General features: G+C 34.7%; 1 pseudogene; it reads right to left on the bottom strand.

Moving 5' to 3' along the window:
* Positions 1 to 20,702: 20,702 nt before the first annotated feature.
* LOC106145424 (olfactory receptor 2B11-like) lies at positions 20,703 to 21,643 on the bottom strand (annotated as a pseudogene).
* Positions 21,644 to 21,936: the final 293 nt, after the last annotated feature.

Raw genomic sequence — 21,936 nt, 5'->3', positions numbered from 1 at the left:
ATGAAATTTTACTGTCTCATTTTGCTTTATGGATGATACAGTCATCATGTATTATGACAACATCAAGTAATTTGAAAGATTATACACTGACAATTACAAATCACCAAGAACAAATTGTAATTCCATAACCACAAACAGCTTATATAAAAGTTGTGAAAATTGCACAAAATCTTACCATAGACTTTAACCAGATTTCATCAATGTAAATATTTTAGAGAGTATTTTTCCATGCTATCTGTATAATAATATAACATTAACATACACTTAAATTATTCTCTGTATATGACAATAAAATGTTAACATAAATTTGAGAATGTTTTCTATATTATAGCACATTTTCTTCAGATGATCACAAGAGTATTTTGCTACAGAAAATACCTGAGCCAGTATCAGAAATGAGAGATTTGTCTCAGTCTCTAATTTGGAACATTCTTCGCTATTTCTCTGTTTATTATGATCTTAAAGGTTTTGAAGATTACAGGCCAATTATTTCACATAATATCCTTCTACATAAATTTATTAGCTATTCATGCATGATAACATTGAAGTTACTCATTTTGGGTGGGAATACTACAGAGATGCTATTGTGTCTTCCTCTGCCTTCTGTTAGAGGTATATGGTATTCATTTATTCCACTAGTGATACTAACTCCAATTCTTTCTTTAAAACGTGTCTACATTTTTACTAAAAAGTTAACTTGTCTACCTTGGTATTTCGTGAGTATCATGTGGCAAAATATGTTGATATGAGGTGTAGTTTTTGTTTTTGGAGTAACCTCCAGCCACAAGTCTATTAACAAACATTCTTTATAATCCTTCCAGGGAACAATGATTTCTGTGGTGGTTGCCAGATGGAAATTTATAAAATTATATCCATATTTATTTCTTGATGTGGTCAGATGAATAATGTCTCCTGCTTTCTCAAAATATTCACATTCTGATCACTGAAACATTTAATTACATATAGACCCTCATTACAAAGGGGTTAAATAAAGGATCTTGAAATGTAAATACTGTCCTAGATTCTTATCAGGGGAAGATGGAGAATGTAGAAAGAACAGGAGATACTATGTTGCTGACAAATAGAGGCAGAGGCCAGGAGGTAGGAACAAAGTGTCTTCTAGAAGCAGAAAAGTGAAGAAATAGATTCTGTCTGAAGGTGGCAGAAAGAATTCAGTGCTGCAGTCTTAATTTAGTCTCTTCTAGAAATATAACATAATAAACTTTTATGTTTTAAATAATAAATTTTTGGCAATTTGGGAAAGCTGCAATAGAATACTAATATAGTTGGCATTATATTACTTTTTAAAAATTTTCCCCTTTTTCCTGTGTGTATATGTGTGTGTAGGTTTATTTGTGTTCGTGTGTGTATAGTTTATGTGTGTGTATATTGTATCATCTATTATCTAGCTATCTATGTTACATCATATTTTAATATAAACTTTAGATTTGCATTGTATCCTAAATTTGATGCTGGAATAGTCACTGATTAGTCAATGAGGAAATTTTCTAGCTGGCTCATATATATATATATATATAAATATATATATATATATATATATATATATTTATATTTAATATGTCCCTAGGTTTCTTATAACATTTCCATACCTTATGTTAAAGTCAAATGATCTTGACCAAGTTGACTATCCTTTATGAGAGAGAATTGCTTTCTGTCTTACGTCATGTGATCTTTCCTCTGAGCTGAGAAGTGGGGCTTCTTTAATGAACAATTCACCAGAAATATCTAGGTAGACAAAACCAAAAGATGGTAATATTGTTGATAAATATTTATTAGTTATAATATTACACTCCTTGTCTCTTCCAGGAAATATTTTTTTTTGTATTGTGCTTGAAAATGATACAGATTTGAAGAACAACTACTGGCTATTGGTTTGGGAGCTACCACTTGAGCCACATCCCCAGCCCAGAAAGTGTTGTTTTAATAGGAAAATTTAAGACTACAGAAAAAAAGTAATTGTGAATAAACACTGCACTCTAGCAAACTGCCTTTTCTTTTCTCATAATAAAATATGAGACATATGAAAACATATGAAATTGTTTCCCCCAAGTACTATAACCAAACAAAAAAAGCTGAGGATCATGGGTAGTAGGATATAGGTTTCTCACTGTTGATAAGAAAAAGTACAGATAAGCAAGAAAGGACAGCTGAAGTTATCTGGATTTACAGAGTTAGAGTCAGAGATAATAGTGTGACCTCAGGTTTACACACACACACACACACACACACACACACACACACAGAAATAGAAATAATCACTTACATATGTGTATACATGAGTTGGTGCATATAAATATATTATATAGCTCTGCCTGCTGAAATAGCAAGGAATCAATGTCACTCCATACAATATGCATATAAAAATTGACCATCAATTTCTTTATTTTTTATTTTTATTTGCCTGGCCACAGTTTTTATTGGTTCTTTTTAGTTGTAAATAACAATAGATTATAGTATTGGCATAATATAGGAACATGAAATAGGATTTATTCTAATTTTATATTTATTACAAATTTAAAGTGTGACATAACTAAACTGAAAGGAATGGAATATAAATAATACTGACCTAAAATAATTTTAAAAAGTGTTTTTTTGATCGGAAAATTTAAGACTACAGACAAAAGTAATTGTGTGCGTAGTATTTCTCCTTCCTGTCCCCACATTCTATCCCCTCTTACCTTCCCCTTATTCTATTAATCTTCTGCTATTTACTTACAATTCTTAAAAGTAATGTCTTGTGAATGCCCATGATGGTGAGACTCACTGTGGTATATTCATATATGTATATAGGAAAGATAGGTCAGATTCATTGCACTGATTTCCCTATCCCATTCCTTCTCCTTCCTTTCATTTCCCTTTGTTTAATCTTACATTCTTGCTTCTTTTCTTTTTAAAAAATCCTTTGCTGTTTATTTGGCATTGTTATGCATACTGAAGAAAATATTTAACCTTATATTTTTGGGGACTGGCTTATTCATTCAGCATTATTTACCAGCAAATACCACAAAGTCATAGTTATTTATAGCTTACTAAAACTCCATTGTGTATATATACCACATTTTCTATATCCATTCATCTATTGAGGGACACCTAGTTTATCTCCTTAGCTTATCCTTTGTGAATTGAGCTGCTATATATATTGATATGACTGTGTCAATGTAATATGCTCATTTTAGATCTTTTGGATGTATATCAAGGACTGGGCTGCTGGGTCAAATGGTGGTTCCATTTCTAGTTTTTTGAGGAATCTCCATACTTCTTTCCAGAGTGGTTGTACTAATTGCAGTCCTACCAGCAATGTATGAGTGTACACATTCCCCTACATTCTCACTAACATTTATTGTTATTTGTATTCTTTATAATTGCCATTCTAAATAGAGTGAGATGGAATCTCAATGTAGTTTTAATTTGCATTTCTTTAATGGCAAAGGTGTTGAACATTTTTCATATATTTGTTGACCATTTGTATTTCTTCTTCTGTGAATTGCCTGTTCAGTTCCTTTGTCCATTTATAGATTGCACTATTGGGTTTATTTATTTATTTATTTATTTATTTTAAATTTTACTTTTTACATGTTAAGAATCTTATTGAGGAAGGCAATTCCTGAGCTCATAGTTTTATATCATCCCATTCCTTTGTTCTTGATTTTTGCTTTTGTGCTTTAAGAGTCTTGTTGAGGAAGTTGGTTCCTAAGCTGACATGATGGAGAGTTAAGCTTACATTTTCTTGTACTAGGCACACATAGTTTTTGGTCCAATGCCTTGGTCTTTATCCACTTCTAGTGTGAGTTTTGTGCAGGGTGAGATAAGAAACCAATTTCATTCTCCTACATATGGACTTCCAGTTTTCCCAGAACCATTTGTTGAAGAGGCTCTTTTCTCCACTTTATGGTGACTTTAGTATGTGATACCTGTATTTATGTGGGTTTGTCTCTGTGTCTTTTATTCTTTTCAATTGATCTTCATATCTGTTTTGGGGCCAATACCATTCCATTTTCATGGATATCTAGATGATGATATTTTAATTCAACATGAGACCTCTGCTGATCCCAATATCAGCTCCACTTTAAGAGATACAACTGAGCCCTATTTACTATAATCACTTCTGTGCCAAGTCTCATGCTATTCAACCTTGTAAGGATAAAAATTCATTGCAATTATTTTTTGAAGTTCCTCAAATTCAGGTATAAACATAATAAAATTCTGAAATACTTCAAAAATTAGTGGTTAAATTTAGTAAACTTACTATAATCTTAAGGAGTGTTAAAAGAAGGGAGGTAGAACGTTTGTGCAAATTGGGGAGAGGAACAAGGGAAAGAAAGAAAGCTATAAACAGGTAAAGTACACCAAGGTGGAAAGGCAGAATAGATGAATTGGTGTTGTTTGAGATAGTAGCAGGCAGTGCAAAAGAATGAGTTGGGTTTAAGAGAAGCTGGCATAAACTAGAGCCAGTAAAATAAAGATAGGAAGATAGATTTCAATTAATACTATTATTGGATTAGCAATTATTAGTCAAGTCGAGAAGTTATTTATATTTTCAAAATTGACATCAGAGTTGTTTATAGTCTTGGAGGGTGCTGTGTTGTGAGTTGGCTGATTATAATGTGGCAGAAGTTCAGGATACAGGCTCTGATATGTCCCCGTGTTTGCTGTGGGTCACTGGTGTACCTGTTCCCCTGTGCTAAGATTCCTTTTGTGGTAGTGAAGTTTCTGGTAGCGGTCTGTGTGAGATAGCACACTGGTTGTGGGTTTTCTGAAGTTGTTCTGTGATGAAGTAGTTTTCCTATTGGTGTATGCACTCTCTGAGGTGCTATACTGAAGAATGTTTGGCTATTCACCTGGACTCTAGTTTCCACTGTTCCAGGTTATGAATAATGGGCATTGATTCTGCCTACTTAAAAAGTCTGGCACAAGGTTCTGCAAGTATGGAAACATTGCCCTCTCACTTATAGGTTGCTATTATAGTTCAGGCTGTGGAACACCTAGGCTGGTATCCAGCCCTTTTTGCTTCTTAGACTCTGGCAATTTCCTGCTAGGTCTATTTGTCATTGGATTCAGGCAGCTTCCCTCTCATGGTGCTGCCACCCTAGACTTCCCATAGTGGTAAATCAAATTTCCTTTGGAACTAAAGCTGTTTCATTGTAGCCTCTGTGTCAAGTAAGCCTGCACAGAGGTTTTCACCCTTGCCTGGGTTGTAGAGGCTGCACAGGGTTAGACCTATTCTTCCCTTGGCACAGGTCCCCTCCTGCCTGCTATGGTCTCCTTGTTAGCAGTGAGGGTGGAGGATTTCCAAGATGTGTGTTAGTAATGGTCCTTCTAGAATTTCTTCCTTGGCAGATTCTTAAGAGAGGCCATGGAAAGGAGGCTTAACTCTGGTTTAATTTGCAGCTGTCATGCATGGGAAGTCACTGTACTGATTTAGGAGGGTGACTGATGGGCTGCAGACTCCACAAGATGGCTGCATGGGCCTCCCTACTCAGCTTCCTTTTCATGATTTGGTTTTCAGCAATCTGTGCTATTGTAAGAAAAATTTTCTGTTTTATATTTTGTCTGTTTTTTAAAAATAATTTTCAAACAGTTTTTAATTTGGGGTGTTTAAAGAATGTCCACAACCACCCTCGCTTTCTTTCTCTGATGCCCCTTCCACCTCATTCACGGGTATTCCGTTAGGGTACTGAGTTTTGTTTTTTACTCTGGTTACCTATCTTCCAGTTTTTCTGGGTCTCAGACTATGTAATGTGAAGTCATAAAGCATATATTTTGTCACCCACTTCTCAATTCTGCTTTTGTTTGCCGCTTCCTTACTGTGGTTTAAGGAGATAGGGATCCCTTGCTTATTTAGCTTCTGCCATCTTCCCCTTCTGCCTCCACAGCTATCACTTCATAATATCATTCTACAGTTTAAACAACAAAGGATCCTTGGAGAAATGCCTGATGCTGAGCCTGGGAAAAGAATATATAAAATAAACCTAGAGAAGCAGTATCAGATGTACCAGATATTAAGGAGATGCCAAAAATTAACAAAGAATAATAACAACAACACAAAAATGAAGACATGTCCTAGGGAAACATAGCAGCCAACCCGAAATAGCTCCAGAGGACAAAGCTGGGACAACTGAGCAACAAAATCAGTAGCACACATTCAATCATAACTCAAATTATAACATAAATATCCCTGAGTTCATTCTTATATAAATAAATGATTGAATCAATAAATAAATGAAGTGAAGATCTTACTTACATTAAAGTCTCTCGTTCTGGGATTTAGAAGTTAATATCTCTTATTCTGCCTTAAGTGGAGCCCAGGGTAAAAAATCTTTGTTTTAAGTGAGATATATGTGAAAGTACAAAGGTATACACTACACAAAAATGTAGTGTCAGTTATTTAAAAATTTAATTATTCTTTTCTGATACTTCTATCAAATAAATATACTACCAAAATTACTGCAAATGATGAATTTTAAAATATAATCCTTTTAATAGTAAATGTGCATTTCAAAAATTATTCTTATGCAAATGTAATATATGATCCAGAAAATAAGTAACATCTTCCTATTTATTGATTTACAAACAAAATACACAAAAGGTACATACTAAGAAAAATAATTATATACAGACCCAAAGTCAAAATTATTTATTGGTACCTTATTAAAGTGATCTTTCAGATGTGCCTTTTTACCTAAGAATCATTTAGCATACCAAGATTCACTCATTAATTGGTACTGTCTCCTCCAAAACATGCATCTTCAGTGCAGTCCACTTACTTTTTGAGTTTATATGATTTTTGTCCCTACGATAACAGAAAACCAAAAATGGTGGAAAAATTCAATGGTACTTCACAAAACTAACTTCATTCTACTGGGGTTTTCTAAGTAGCCTTCTCACCTGGAAGCAGCTCTTTTTCATAGAAATATGAGAAAAATAAGCAGAAGTCAGTTATAAGGTCCTGACACATCTTAAGACAATTTGAGCTTATGTAAATCTATTGCAGTAAATGACTAAACAACAAAAAAAATATTGAACACACATGATGTTGCTTCAGTGATATCCATGCCCAAAAGGCTCATTAAAAAAAAAAAACATGACATGAAGTAAATTGATAAAAAAAAAGGTGCTTGTAATCTTTAATGATGTCAACAAGGTCTAGGGAACTGGTCGAGGTGGAAAGAGGTCAATGAGGCATGATATCCAAATGTGTGATACTGTGCTTGGAAAAAAAAATGTTATCAAAATTTAATTTCTCCAAGGCAATTAAAAATATGTATATACAATATCGATTAGACTATCATATTCCATCCTTACTGTGTTTGCTGATTGCTTTTTGTAATTGTATAGAGATTATACAAAATACTGTCATGTTTTTTTTTTCTTAGAAAATAAAGAGCCAGTGGGAAAGAAACACTGCATCTTCAACCTACTCTCAAATCCACCATAAAAGTGATGGATAACAGAAAGATATTGAGAGGGAGGGAGAAAGGAGGGAGGGAAAAAGAGAGGAAGAAAAAACAAGAAAGCATAAGAGGTAGATAGATAACCTTCAGAGCAAAGTTTTTCAGGGAAAAATATCTACTTATATTCAATCTGGATAAAGGGAAAAGGGTGGGTTTTGTTTTGTTTCATTTTTTTTTTTGACCAGGGATTGAACTCAGGGACACTAAACACTGAACCATATCCCCAGCCTTTTTTTGTATTATATTTAGAGACAGGGTTGCATTGATTTGCTTAGCACCTTACTAAATTGTTGAAGCTGGCTTTGAATTCATGATCCTCCTGTGTCAGCCTCCTGAGTAACTGGGATAATAGTGGGAATTACAGGTGTGCACCACTATGCCTGGCTAAATGTCAAATTTTTATTAATCCAAGGGTGAATAGAACTTGGTAAAGAAATGGTAATTGAAGAAATGCTTAATGTACCTAAGGTAGACAGTTTCCACAAAGATCCATCTTTGTTATCATATGAGTGACTTCAGATTTTTTTCCTAAACTTTTGGGTTATTTCCATTAATGTGATCATAGAAACCTTAATAATTGCAATCCCAATAATCATTCAGATAGATGAAAATCCAGGAGGAAGAATATAAAATTTACCAGTGATTTCAAATTGTTTATGCAGGGTGAAGGATATTTGTATTCAATTAGATGTGCTTATCAACTGATTTAGTTGAACTGAATGTTTTTTTCTACTGTAAAATAAAATAGTGACAATAGCAAAAAGATATACAAAAATATTCCCATGACTTTATGGATATTGATGATATAAAAAGCTACAAAATTCAAGAAAAGACTGCTACAATGATTCCTAAAGGATGTATAAATCTAAATTTGGAAATAAAGGGGACTGAGGGAAAGGGAGGAAGGATGAGATAAGGAAAGAATGATGAAATGAAAAGGGAAATTTTTAAAGCAAAAAAAAATCAAACTTTAGTGACTCTTCACAAAAAAAGGGAAGACTTTGAAGAGCAGGACAGTGGGGAGGAACATGTTGAGAGCAGTTAGAGCACTGCTAAATTCATAGTTCTTATCTAGACTAGAAACTTAGAAATAAAAATATGGAGTAATCAGTACTTATGCTTTTCTATATGTACAGTTAATATATGCCAATCAAAATGAAATAAAATAAAATGTCTTAAAACATGGTATGGAAATACATAAACATTCTTAGTAGTAACTAAGGTAAAAATCATTCAATGTATATATGTTGTTATTAGCATGATAGTGATATTAGAATCTGTCAGTGCTAGTAAAATTTACTCAGTTATAAAAACTAAATTAAGTATGACCACTTGGGCCATAGCAGATTGTACCAAGTTCTAAAATCCTTCATACTATGTTCACTAAACTTGGGAAACAATTTTTGAGCTTTGTAAATCTATTGGAGGACAGCAAAGTTAAAATTTTATGTGCAATATTGTGATTTAATGTTGATGAAACATCTTTATAAAACATGCTTTAGTTATTGCTAAAGTTTGCATTTTTTTCTTGAGAACATACTTGAGATATAAGATATAAAGAAAATATGTTCAACATATAGAAATCAATAAATATGATTCATCACATTAGTGGACTTAAAGACAAGAATTACATGATTGTCTTAATAGATGCAGAAAATGGATTTGAAAAAATTCAGCATACATTCATATACAAAACACTAGAAAAAGTAGAGATAGTAGAAATATACCTCAACGTTGTAAAACCCCAAGGCCAACAGCATCCTAAATGGGGAAAATTTGAAACATTCACCAATTTTATTCAACCTAATTCTTAAAACTATCCAGAGAAATTAGACAAAAGAAAGAAATTAAAAGAATATGATTAGGAAAAGAATGAACAGTGAAACTTTACATCATGTAAAACTACAACAATGGGATTCTAATTAGAATAAGTTATACTTTATGTACATGTAGTGTGTCAAAATACACTCTACTGTCAAGTACATCTAAAATGAACTGTGATAGGGGCTGGGGATGTGGCTCAGGCGGTAGCGCGCCCGTCTGGCATGCGTGCGGTCCAGGTTCCATCCTCAGCACCACATACCAACAAAGATGTTGTGTCCGCCGAGAACTAGAAAATAAATATTAAAAATTCTCTCTCTCTCTCTCTCTCTCTCTCTCTCTCTTCTCACTCTCTCTTAAAAAAAATGAACTGTGATAGTCAAGCCAAAGTGAGTTCATTTTATTTAATAACTCAACTTTGTAAAATAGCCATGCGAAATTGCAAGATCATGACTGGGGCAAGTTGTTTTTTTCCTTTTGCCATAGAAACCCTTAAGAACATGGAACTACCTAATGGGGCATTGTTTCTGCAACTCTGGTAATGGGGTTCTCTTTCTGTAATTGGAATGCCTGGACTAATTTTTAAACTTCTTGTCACCTGACTGCGCTCTCTAGCTTCTGTATGTTGGCTTGCTTGCATTGGCTAAATACCCAAAAGTCCCTTTTGTGGTTTCCAGGCTTAAAAGGGGAGCCCTTATAATTGTTCAGGGCTGATCAGGGGAAAAGCTTTATGTTCTGGTCAGTAGCCACCAGTGTGCTTCAATAAAGGCTTGATTAGATTATACATAAGTGGTCTGGAAGTTAATTTATGAAACCTCGGGATGTTGCTTTAACTATAATAGAACAAATAAAAAATGCAAAAACAAACAAACAAAAAAAAAGAAAGAAAGAAAGAAAGAAAGAAAGAAAGAAAGAAAGAAAGAAAGAAAGAAAGAAAGGAAAATATGTGTGTGGGAGACCAACCTGCATGTGGTGACTGAGTCACTCCCTGGCTGGGTGATTGAGGCATCTGGCAGCAGCCATGCCAGACTGCCCTGTCCTTCCTGGGTTCCAGGGATGGTGTCTTCATACATAGGGTATGTGCCTTCCTACAGCCCCATGGGTGGAGCTGTGCTCACCTGTTCCTTTGTGATATTACCCCTTGCCCTGTTTGGGATAGAATGTTCCATGGAAGCACTTTTTGTGTGTCTCCTCTCTTACTGTGCCCTTGGGTGTGGCCTACCTAGATGTCAGTCAACCTGCTGACAGCAGACATCATGAAGCTAGACTCAACCCCCTGAAACCTGACCCTTTGTCTTATTTGAATAGCTTCGCCTCAATAAAAGGGGTCAGCATTTGTGGGCGCTCTCTCTCTCTCTCTCTCTCTCTCTCTCTCTCTCTCTCTCTCTCTCTCTCTCTCTTTCTGAGGACCCCTTAAGGTCAGAGGAGCTGTCACAACACCCTCAAAGAAAAAGGGATTTCTGTCTCTTGTGTGTCTATTTCACGTGGCCCAGTCAGCCCAGGTCCCCTGGAGTGACCCCTGAGTGTTCCTGAGTGTTTTAGTCTCGAGCAAACCCTGGCAATTGGTGTCCTTGGGTTTGAAGAAAGGTCTAAGTGCTTAAGACCCTGGGACAAAAGCTTCATTTGTGACTTTGAACAAATCTGACTTTTGGCAATTCTTACAGTCCATAGCCTCAAAGATATGAAGCCAATACAAAGTATTTAAATTTAAGATCACAAAATGTAAGAAACTAGGCACATCTGACAAATACAATGAATAAATGACATCAATTGATTCCTTCAGAATTCTAGTAAAATGAGCGCTTGAGATGAATGTGAATTAGAGTAGAGCATGTACAAATACAAAGTATAATGGAAGGAGGCTCAATTGGTGTTCATCAGAGCAGTGATTTCAATTATGGTCCTTGAACTGTCTGTTGATAGAAGTGATACCTCTTCTGGGAACTCTTGGGGCAAAGGCACCAGTTGAGATTGACCAGTTGTTCTGGTGATGCCCTATTCAAAAGGAGGTTCCCTTCCAACCAGTTCTTGACCTGAAGTTCAGATGCCAGCTGCTCAGGGTTACAGAATTATGAGTGCAAGCTGTTAATTATAATTAGGCCATTAGTCTCCATCCTTGGTTATATGTGATTTGAAGAAATTTTCTCACACAAAATATGTTTGATGTTAAAACCTACATAATAAACATGCTGAGCTGACTCTTGGTCATTATATCTCTACGAGAGTGAAATGCCCACTAGGGCTGAGCTACCCACTGGGCATCAGTTACCCAGTTTTGTGAATCTGTTTGCCTTTTATAATCCCCCATCACCCCTTGTCCAGTTTCTGTATTAACCACTGTGAAGATCATGGCAGATGTTGACTTCTAGAAATTGGTGTACAGTTTTGCTTGATATGATTTCATTTCCCATTATTTTTATTCTCATAAGCTTTCAGAAAAATTTTACATTTCAAGGGTAAAAACACAACCTAATGATGCAAACTACAATGTTACCACTGAGGTATTGATGGGACAGAGTACATGATTAAAATGCTACAAGCTGTTCATTCTCATCTTGTAAATATAAATGTCAGATATAATGCTAAAAATAACAGAGAAAACTGACAGGATATATCAAAAATTTCCATCTTATGCCTAGGTATTGCCTATTGGTTCACATCTGGACTAGATCCAGTAGATCAGGATATCAAATTATTTATTTAAATTGATCATTAACATGAACTTGGTTCTTTTATCTACATATAAAATACAGAATGTTAATGACACATAAGGAGGCATCATTTGGGTTTCATACATATGAAAAAATAAAATTCCAATTTTCCAATTATAAAAAGAAAATATATAAAATATTGACTTTTATTTTCCTAGAAGGTATTCAGATATTGAAAGCTTATTTTATATAACTGACAAAAAGAAAGGAAGGCAAGTCTAATTTCTCATATGTCACAATCATTTAACATCATATGATGAAACTTCAAGTTGAAGTTTTACTATCCTCATGGTTATCACAGTTTGAAGTTTTTAATTTTGTTTTTTTCACAGACACACATCTTCTTTCCAAAAGTTAAAGAAAGACTACAGGTATGTAAAAGAACAGGAACATAGCTTTAAAAAACTTTATTTTGGCAATTTCTCTGAATATCCCCTGCTAGAAATGATTATTTTTGTGATTTTACTCACATTTTACTTGTTCACTCTCCTTGGAAACATGAATAACTTCTTGCTTTCAGCTTCAATTTCCAGTTTCTCTGCCAATGTTTCTTAGGGAGTGATTGATTTCATTATTGTATATATGATTCACCACAGGCTCTCTCTCTTCAGTATTGTAGGATTTTATCTGGTACCTAGCTATGTTTGCCATCAGCACTATCCTGGCATGGAAAATGATAATATGTATCCTCCTAGATGTCAAGATATATTGTGTGGGCTCTCTCTCCTCCAGTGAGGAGGTCCTCAGAACAGGGTAGAGAAGAGTGTGGCTGCAGAGTCGCAAATCAAAACCTCTGGAGACCAAGCAGCAAGCAGGTCTGATTTTATTGTGCAGTTACCATGTATAAATACTCAGACAGTAGCTAAGCAGATTACAAGCAGCCACCAAATACAATTTCTGGCCAACTGTTTTGCAGTGTCCATTCTAGGAGTGGGCCACAGGGCAAGTACAGGGACTGCAACATGTGGCCTCAAGCCCAGGGTTGTGCCTACAAGATAAGTGGTTTGCCACTAGATGCCTAGTATGAGGGAGTGGTTTGCCCTTAACATATGCCATGTATTTAGTATTCCATGCACTTGTCCCTCCAATATGTGGCAAATATGTTGTGTACTCTGTAAAGAGCTGCCCTGGCTGGCATCAGTTACCAGTTATGTTTATCAATGCTCCCATGTTGGTACTCTAGATATAAATGCTGCTGAACTATGTGGGTACTAAACCCATTAAGGCCTTTGTCTTCATCATCTTTATTATTCCTGTAACCTTTAGTCCCATGCTATCTCTTACACATTCATTGGAAGTAGTGACTTGATCTTCTTCTACACAATCACCTGCTGGAGGAAAAAAATGTTCAATATTTGTATGTTTCTGTCATGAGTTTCTACTATGCTATCACAAGATTGATGATGGATAGCTAATGGAGATAGATAGAAATAAAAATGGAACAGAAATAGAAAGTAAAAGAAATAAATGTAAATGTTTACAGATACAGATATCAATTACAGATACAATTAAGGATACATATCTCTATCCGAAAAACAAAACATTTTGCCCTAATTAAGGTAAGTTGCTTACTCTCTTCTATATAAGTTATCAGACCTAGCATGATAAAGACATGTTTAGGATGTGACAGATTAAAGATGCCCTTAATGGGACAGTTAATGAGGTGCTTTACCATTACAAGAAATTTTACTACATTGGTTTTCCCACATACCCATCTCAACTGATTCTACATCACTCATGGATCCAAGGGGACTCCAATTGAGGAGACTAGAATGACCTACATTTGTGAAGCACTTGCATTTATTGTAGATGCTAGATTTATGCATCAACTCTGGTCTAAATCCACATTTTTAAAACTTGTGTGAGTTATATAGAGGAGATAGAAGTGATATGATTATAACAAGCAAATATTTTTAGATCTACATGATAATATCAGCTCCACTGGAACCCTATACTTTCCACCCCCCCTCCTTTTTTTTGCCACTCTGATGCCTACTGTACTCTTTCATCAATGGGAAAATCACAGAGCAAATTGTAAAACATTGATTATTAGAAAGACAAAATGAAAATTTAAAAAGTCAAAATGTGTGAGATGAAGCTGAATTAGTACTTAGTGAGAAATGTATACATTTGTAATGTATACATTTTAAATATTTGTGGTAAAATGAAGAAATGATTTAAGTATTCACCATATAAGTCTAAAAGTAAAGATCAAATTGAACTCAAAGTTAGGAGAAAAAATAGACAAAAAATACAAGAACAAAAATCTGCGAAACACAAAACAAAATAATTAAAAACAATATATGAAAAAATAACTTCATTCCTTGGAAATATCTTAAAATTGAAAAACATCTCTTTGGTTTGATAAATAAAGTAGAGATAAATACAAACTAAAGTAGGGGTCAGTTTGTATCATAGCAGTGTTCTAAATGCTAAAAGTATATTATGGATGTTATGAACAAATTGGAAAACAAGGGAGATTGATGAGTTCCTTGGAAGATATCAATACCTAACATAGACTTTAAAAGAAATGGAAAATCCAAATCCCTCTATGCCAATGAAAATAATTAAACATTTATTTTAAAATTTCTCATAAAGAGAATTACATATCCATATGTCAATGTTGGTAAATTATTTTTAACATTTAATAAGAAATGGTACCACACCTAAACAGACTATCTGAAATAGGGTAGGGGAACACTTTCTAAATCATTTAGTGAAACTATCATCATATAGGCACATAAAGTATTTGGAGACATCACAAGAAAGACAAATACTTCTTACAAACACCCATAATTTGAGACTCAATCATTCTTAATAAAACATTAACAGATCACATTGAGCAACAAAAGGTTCTGAAACAAGATCAAGTTGCGTACTTTTCTATATGAAGAAGTACAGTTTAATGTCTAAAAATCAGTCATTGCAACTCATTATGTTAACAGAATAAAGGAAGAAAGTCATAAGATACTCCCAAGAGAGGCATTAAAAGCTTTGGACAAAATTGCAAAACATTTTTTATTATTAACACACAGCAAACCAAGAACAGAAAGGATCTTTCAAAACCAGGAGAAGCTGCAGTGCTATAGACATCCTCAGATCTGCATAGCATAATACCAGCAAGCAAGAAATGAACAGTACTCTAATAGGGGTGGTGGAAACAAATACATGTCTGCCTGCCTCTCTCTCATTCTCTCTCTCTCTCTCTCTCTCTCTCTCTCTCTCTCTCTCTCTCTCTCTCTCCCCTGCCTTATTTTGGATTAGCTTCTGCATATCAGAGAAAACATTAGAACTTTGCATCTGAGTCTAGCTTATTTCACTTAGCATGATAGCTTCCAGTACCATATATTTACCAGTAAATGCCATCTTCATTATTCTTTATTATTGAGTAATATTCCATATGTGTGTGTGTGTGTGTGTGTGTGTGTGTGTGTGTGGAGAGAGAGAGAGAGAGAGAGAGAGAGAGAGAGAGAGAGAGAGAGAGAGAGAAACATTTTCTTTATCCATTCCTCTGTTGAAAGGTACTTAAGTTGGTTCCATAGTTTGGCTATTGACTATTGCCAATTATGCTTCTGTAAATATTGATGTGGTTGTACTCCTATAGAATGTTGAGTTTAGATCTTTTAAATATATGCCAGAGTGGAACATGTGTTGTTTCCATCCCTAGTTCTTAGCAGAGTCTCTATACTATTTTCTAGAACAGTTCCATGAATTTGCAGTCCCACCAACAATGCATGAGTGTATCTTTTCCTCCACATCCTTGCCAATATTTACTATTTATATTCCTGATAGTTGCCATTTCTACTGGAGTGAGATGAAATCTCAATGTAGTTTTGATTTGCATTTCCCTGATTGCTAGAGATGTTGAACATTTTTCTATATATTTGTGGCCATTTGTATTTCTTCTTTTGAGAAGTGTCTATTTAGTTCTTTTGCCCATTTATTAATTGGGTTACTTGTGTCATTTTAGTGTCAATTTTTTAAGTTCTTTATACATTTGGAATATTAATACCCTGAATCTCACCATCATGTATATTCACAAGACACTAAAACAAACAAACAACAAACAAACAAAAAACCCACTTCTAAGTATATAGAGTAAAGGGAAGGGAATAGTGTAGTAAGAAGGAGGAACAGAGTGAAAGGGAAGTACTGGGGATTGAATTAGAGCAAATTATATTCCGTGTTTTAATAATTATTTTAGAATAAGTTCTAATTCTATGCAGAACTAAAATGAACCAATTCAAAATTTTAAAATATAAGAGGCAATTATAAATAAAATGTACATTTCATTTGGTGATGAGAACTTATAGGATTTTAATTTCTGCAATTAGTGAAACCTTTAATTTATGATTATATTTGGAATAATAAAAAGTAGTTTAGTTTATGAAAACACTGGAAATTAAATGAAGCCCTTGCCTAAGATAAAAGTGCTAAAAATTTAAAAGATAAAAGAAGTATGAGAGACTCATCAGGAGGTCAGAGAAATTTTATTGAACTTGGTCCTCTGTGAATGAGATGAGTCAAAGACAATGATGGTGTCTTAAGTAAAGAGAAATGAAGAAAAGATAGGACTTTTGTTAGGGAGTTTGTTATGATGAGAAGCAGTTTTGGAAGAAGAAGTTGAAAAAGATTCTAATATGAATAGGAGGTCTTATTTTAGGTATTATTTTCAATATATTTCTTTTTACTCCTAGAAATACCCTTCTTTGATTAACAAATAACATGGTCATGTGCCTTAAAAGATCCAAGGCACATGAAGTATTTATGGAAAAGAAGAATTTTATTCAAAGCCTGTGGCAATCTCTAATGGCAGAATCACAGCTCATACTGACAACCATTCACTACTTAAAAGGCACTTCTTAGATTGTTATTGGCCAGTAGTCAGACTGGAAGGTTGACCATGGGCCATTAAGTAAAAATTTGAGTTACCTACAGTGAAATGAGTTATCAGTTCCACCAAAACCAGAAAGCTGGGCATGTAACACAACATTCTATTATTAAATATAAATGTCATACCTAAGACCAGGCCTGAACAGGAAATGAGAAACCATGTAAAATATTGGGGTATGATGTTTCAACCAATTATTAGACACAGTAAATCAATGTACCATGAATACATGCTCCTATGGTATCTACTTTTAAGATTAATCACCTCTCACTAAAGTCACACATAGAGCACATGGAGAGTTCTCCATGAAAAATTAACACAAGAGGAAAAAGTTCAAATTTTGATTAAGTTAATTCTGCTCAGAAGTGGACATTTACTGAATCTGTGGTTTGATTTTGCCATCATTTTTAAAAATTTTATGAAATATTTGATTGCCGCAGTCTGGCTGGGCACAATTCACGAGCCACTTGTCAAGCAGAAATGAACTTTATTTTTAGAACACACACGCTGCACCACAGGAGCTCTTCAGGAATTCCCTCAGAGCCCAACTGCCACCACCGGCTTCGGGCCAGCCTCTCAGCACCCCACTCCTCCGCTCTTGAGGCCAATTGGCTGGGTTGCATGGGTGGAGCCAAAAGAGTCCCCCAATGAGCAGCTCTGTGGTCTGAAAGGGCTGGGAAACAGCGCAATAAGCATTACCACAGAGGAGCCAATCAGCTGGCAGCTGGAAGTTTGCTGGGGCCGCTGTGAGCCAATCAGTTGGAAGTTTGCTGGGGCCCCATCGGCTGTGGCTCTCAACATCTAATATTACATTTATTATTAATTAATAATATTAATAATGTTAATTATTAATATGAATTAATTATTAATATATTAACTAATATAAAATCCACTAACAGCTTAGTAAATAAAGTGAACTATTACCATGCAACAAAGCTCGTATTTACTTCTTCCCAATAACATTCCCTTTTCACCAAGGTAATCATTATAATTAATTTTATTTTCTCCTTAATATCTTTACATTGTATTTATTACTAATATATATCTACATAACATAAAATTACAGTTTGAAGGTATTTAAACTTGAAGCAAATGGCATTTTATGTATTCTTCTGCAGCTTGTCTTTTCAAATCCCCTGTAAAGCAGAATGATTATACATAAAGATCACTGTGTTTATTAATAATTTCTGGAATATATGAAGACAAAATGTCTCTTTTAAGTCCCATATCTTATAGAACCTCTTACAAAATCCTTCTGTTTATCATTCTGAATGGGTTAAATGATAATACTGGTGCTACTGGAATGATTTGAGGATTGGAGGTAATAACAACATTGGGGTGCTGGCCCAATGCTGCATTATAAGTGTTATCCACAAGGAAAGAGTTCACGGAGTAAGATATCTGCTCACTTTAGCCTTTGACAATAAATAGTTACTAGTTATTTTTTTTTCTCTTCACAAGGAGATAAACTAGAGATTAATTCACTCTGTGAATTAAGAGGAAACATCAGGCATTTTTAAATAGCTGTAATTAAATATCCCCAGCAGAGAAGGATGCATTTTTTGCCTTGCTGGTGTTATGCTATGCAGACATGAGGAACCCTGTAGTGTGAAGCCAACCACCTTGAATTCTCCCATAAAGATTTTCAAAAATGAATCTTAGTGTATTTACAACAAAAGTTAAAATGTTTGGCTGTTTTCCATTTGTTCTGTAGGAAATTCTTGCTTGAGAAAATGAGAAAAATTTTAGATCATCTTTATTAAGAAGACAATATCAGGATTGAACATGCTCTATGTAGAGGCTAGGGCACATTTTCAGCTTCAAATATAGCATGTGCCTTTCCTTCAACCGATTTCTCAAAAGTTAGCTACCATGATTTTTATGCTAGAATATGCTGAACATGTGAACCTTAGAAATGTGAAACAGTTTAATACAAATAAAACATGTCTGCATGCTTTCCCATCACTTTCTCATTATCTTTTATCCTGAGATTTTGTATACAGTTTTTAGTAGTCTTCATTTATCACAGAGTCTGGATGCCACTCAAGCTTCTAAAATGAGTAGTCTCTATAGGCCTAAAAGTTCATATACACATTAACTATCCCAGGAAGGAAGACAATTGAAGAAATCACTCAGAAAAACTGTAACTAGTCTCTGTGGCTGTGTTCAAGGCACAGATATTACAGGGTTTTGCTCCAGACCCAAAATTCACTGAATTTCTCAATACATAATAAGTTAGACAAAGAATACTTTACCCAATAAATGTTGTTAAAGCTATCATCTAACTTTGTTAAATTGTGTGTGTGTATGTGTGTGTGTGTGTGTATGTGTGTATGTAAAATAATATTTTATGGCAATTAGTCAGAAACCTGTGAGTTTTAAAGTTCCTTAGAAGTTTAAAAAAATATGTCAAAGTTAATTAGTTTTAAGAACTGCATAAACACTACATGCTGTTATTTTTCAGAGTGTATTTGGGATGCAATCTATTCCTGTATGGAATAATATGAGATTTCTTTTCCAATTTTTTTTACCATGATCTTACTCATATCAAAACACATGGAAGAAAGTCCCAAATAAATCTCTTAATTATCTCATGAGGGTTTAGTTCTTCACTACAGATCTTGTTTAATTCTTAATATTTGAATTCAATACCACATAATTGTACAAATCATTGATTATTCTCATAATTTGTTATTGGTTTTATGATAAAATTTTAAATTTCTGGTGTGAGCCCTACTGTTTTAGTATTTTCAACTTTTAGTTACATAGGCTTTGAGCATCCTTAAGCCCCAAAATATACATTGATAAGAAAGACACTCATATTGTTTTTTGAAGTAACAAATTTGATTTCCAATGCAGAATTCAGTTTACTGTTTTCTCATACTGACTATTTCACACCATTAGAAGACAGTTCTTGCTCGTCCAATTTATGCACAGACATATTTCCAGGTTATACTTTATTACTTATATCAATTCATTTGTTCTTTTCCTGATTCAAAAGACTCTAACTTATGATATTTCTGAAGAATGGTGAGAGATTTATCCACATTTTTTCTTTCTTTATTTTACTCATTTCACTATTTAATGATAAATTATTTAGCCATATAAAATCATGCAAAAATACTTCCTATACAAAAATAACAATGCATTCTTTTTTTTAAGAGAGAGTGAGAGAGAGAGAGAGAGAGAGAAATTTTAATATTTATTTTTTAGTTCTCAGCGGACACAACATCTTTGTTGGTATGTGGTGCTGGGGATCGAACCCGGGCCGCACGCATGCCAGACGAGCGCGCTACCACCTGAGCCACATCCCCAGCCCCAATGCATTCTTTAAGACACAAAAGCATCTACATGAATGGAAGTTGACATATTTTTTTAAATCATGAATATTTGACAGTATAGAGTGCTTTACACCAAATGCAGTGCAGCCAAGCTGTAGACACCAACCTGGGGCAACTTGTAGAGATGACATAATATTTCTCAAGTGACGCTGATAGGAAGCCCACTGATGAATGATTGCCAAGCTTTTCATGGTAATTTGCTTGAACTAATGTAATTATAATTTCTATTATCAATATTTTTACTATTTAAGAAAGTTACTAACTCGGTATATACTGACCCAAACAGAATTCTTTTCAGAAAGAGTTTCCATAATGATCAACCAAGCATAATCTTGTCTACTTGATTACATGGAACATAAGAAATAAAAGGGTTGTAAGAATAAGTATCATGAGATTTCATGACTTTAATGAGTAATAAGAGAAAATTTTATAATCCTAATTCTAATTGCTAAATAAATTCAAATTTTTATTTGGAACTCAAAATGCTCCTCACCAAGTTGCCTAATGCCCCCTTTACATCCTTATTCCTCAGGGTGTAGATGAAGGGGTTGGCTGTAGGTGTCACTACTCTATAGAAGAGGGCCATGAACTTGGGCTGGTCCCTTGTGATAGAAGAGGGGGGGCTGAAGGTACATACTAATGTCTGGGCCATAAAATAAGAAAACTACAATGAGATGAGAAGAACATGTCCCAAAGGCCTTTTTCCTTCCTTCAGAAGATTTCATCTTAAGTACAGCATGTCCAATACTAGCATATGCGGCAAGAATTAGACACAGAGGAACAGCTAATAAAAAAATACATACTACAGAAAGTATGAGCTCATTAACTTCCTTTTCACCACAAGCAGTCTTTATCAGAACTGGAATCTCACATATCAAGTGATCCAGTTTATTGACACCACACAGTGGCAATTGTAGTGTTACAGTGACCTCTGAGACAGCATAAGTGATTCCACCCAGCCATACAATGGACACTAACAAAATACAGATGCACTGATTCATGATAAGTGTGTAGTGCACAGGTCTGCAGATGGCCACCTAGCGGTTAAAGGACATGATAGCTAAGAGAAGACATTCTGTGCCCCCTATTATGTGGAAGAAATAGAGCTGAACTGCACACCCCATATAGCTGATGGTCTTTTTTAGAGCTTCCCAGGTTAAACAGCATCTGAGGCTCAATGCTTGTGGTGTAACACATGTCCAAAAAGGAGAGATTGGTGAGGAAAGAATACATGGGACTGTGGAGACAGGGGTCTAACTTGGACACCATAATGATGGCAATGTTTCTCATCATGGCCATGGGGTATGTTATCAGAAGAACATTGAATATAGGAAGCTCTAGCCAAGGACGGTCAGCAAAGCCTAGTAGAATGAACTCTTCAGGGTGGCTTTGATTAATTAGTGCCATTCTCTTCAGTATGTTTCACCTAGAGTGGGGAAGGTGCCAAGGAAGTTAGCATGATGAGGAATGACCAGACATGATGATCAATTGGTTGTGTACTCATAAAAGACAGAATGCAGTAACTTAAAATAAAGAACTTGACCCCAGGTTATCTAATTTCCATTTATGACACCAAAATTATTTGCAGTTATTGTTGAACAATTTCTTCTCCTGTATAATAAAACTGACAATAGTTATCTCATTGTTTTCTGGTGAGCAACTGTATTTTGGAAACTCGGAAATAATGTTTTTCAAACTTA

Source organism: Ictidomys tridecemlineatus, chromosome 8 (genome assembly GCF_052094955.1).
Source record: "Ictidomys tridecemlineatus isolate mIctTri1 chromosome 8, mIctTri1.hap1, whole genome shotgun sequence".
Lineage (NCBI taxonomy): Eukaryota > Metazoa > Chordata > Mammalia > Rodentia > Sciuridae > Ictidomys > Ictidomys tridecemlineatus.
This window is presented reverse-complemented; position numbering and strand designations above follow the sequence as displayed.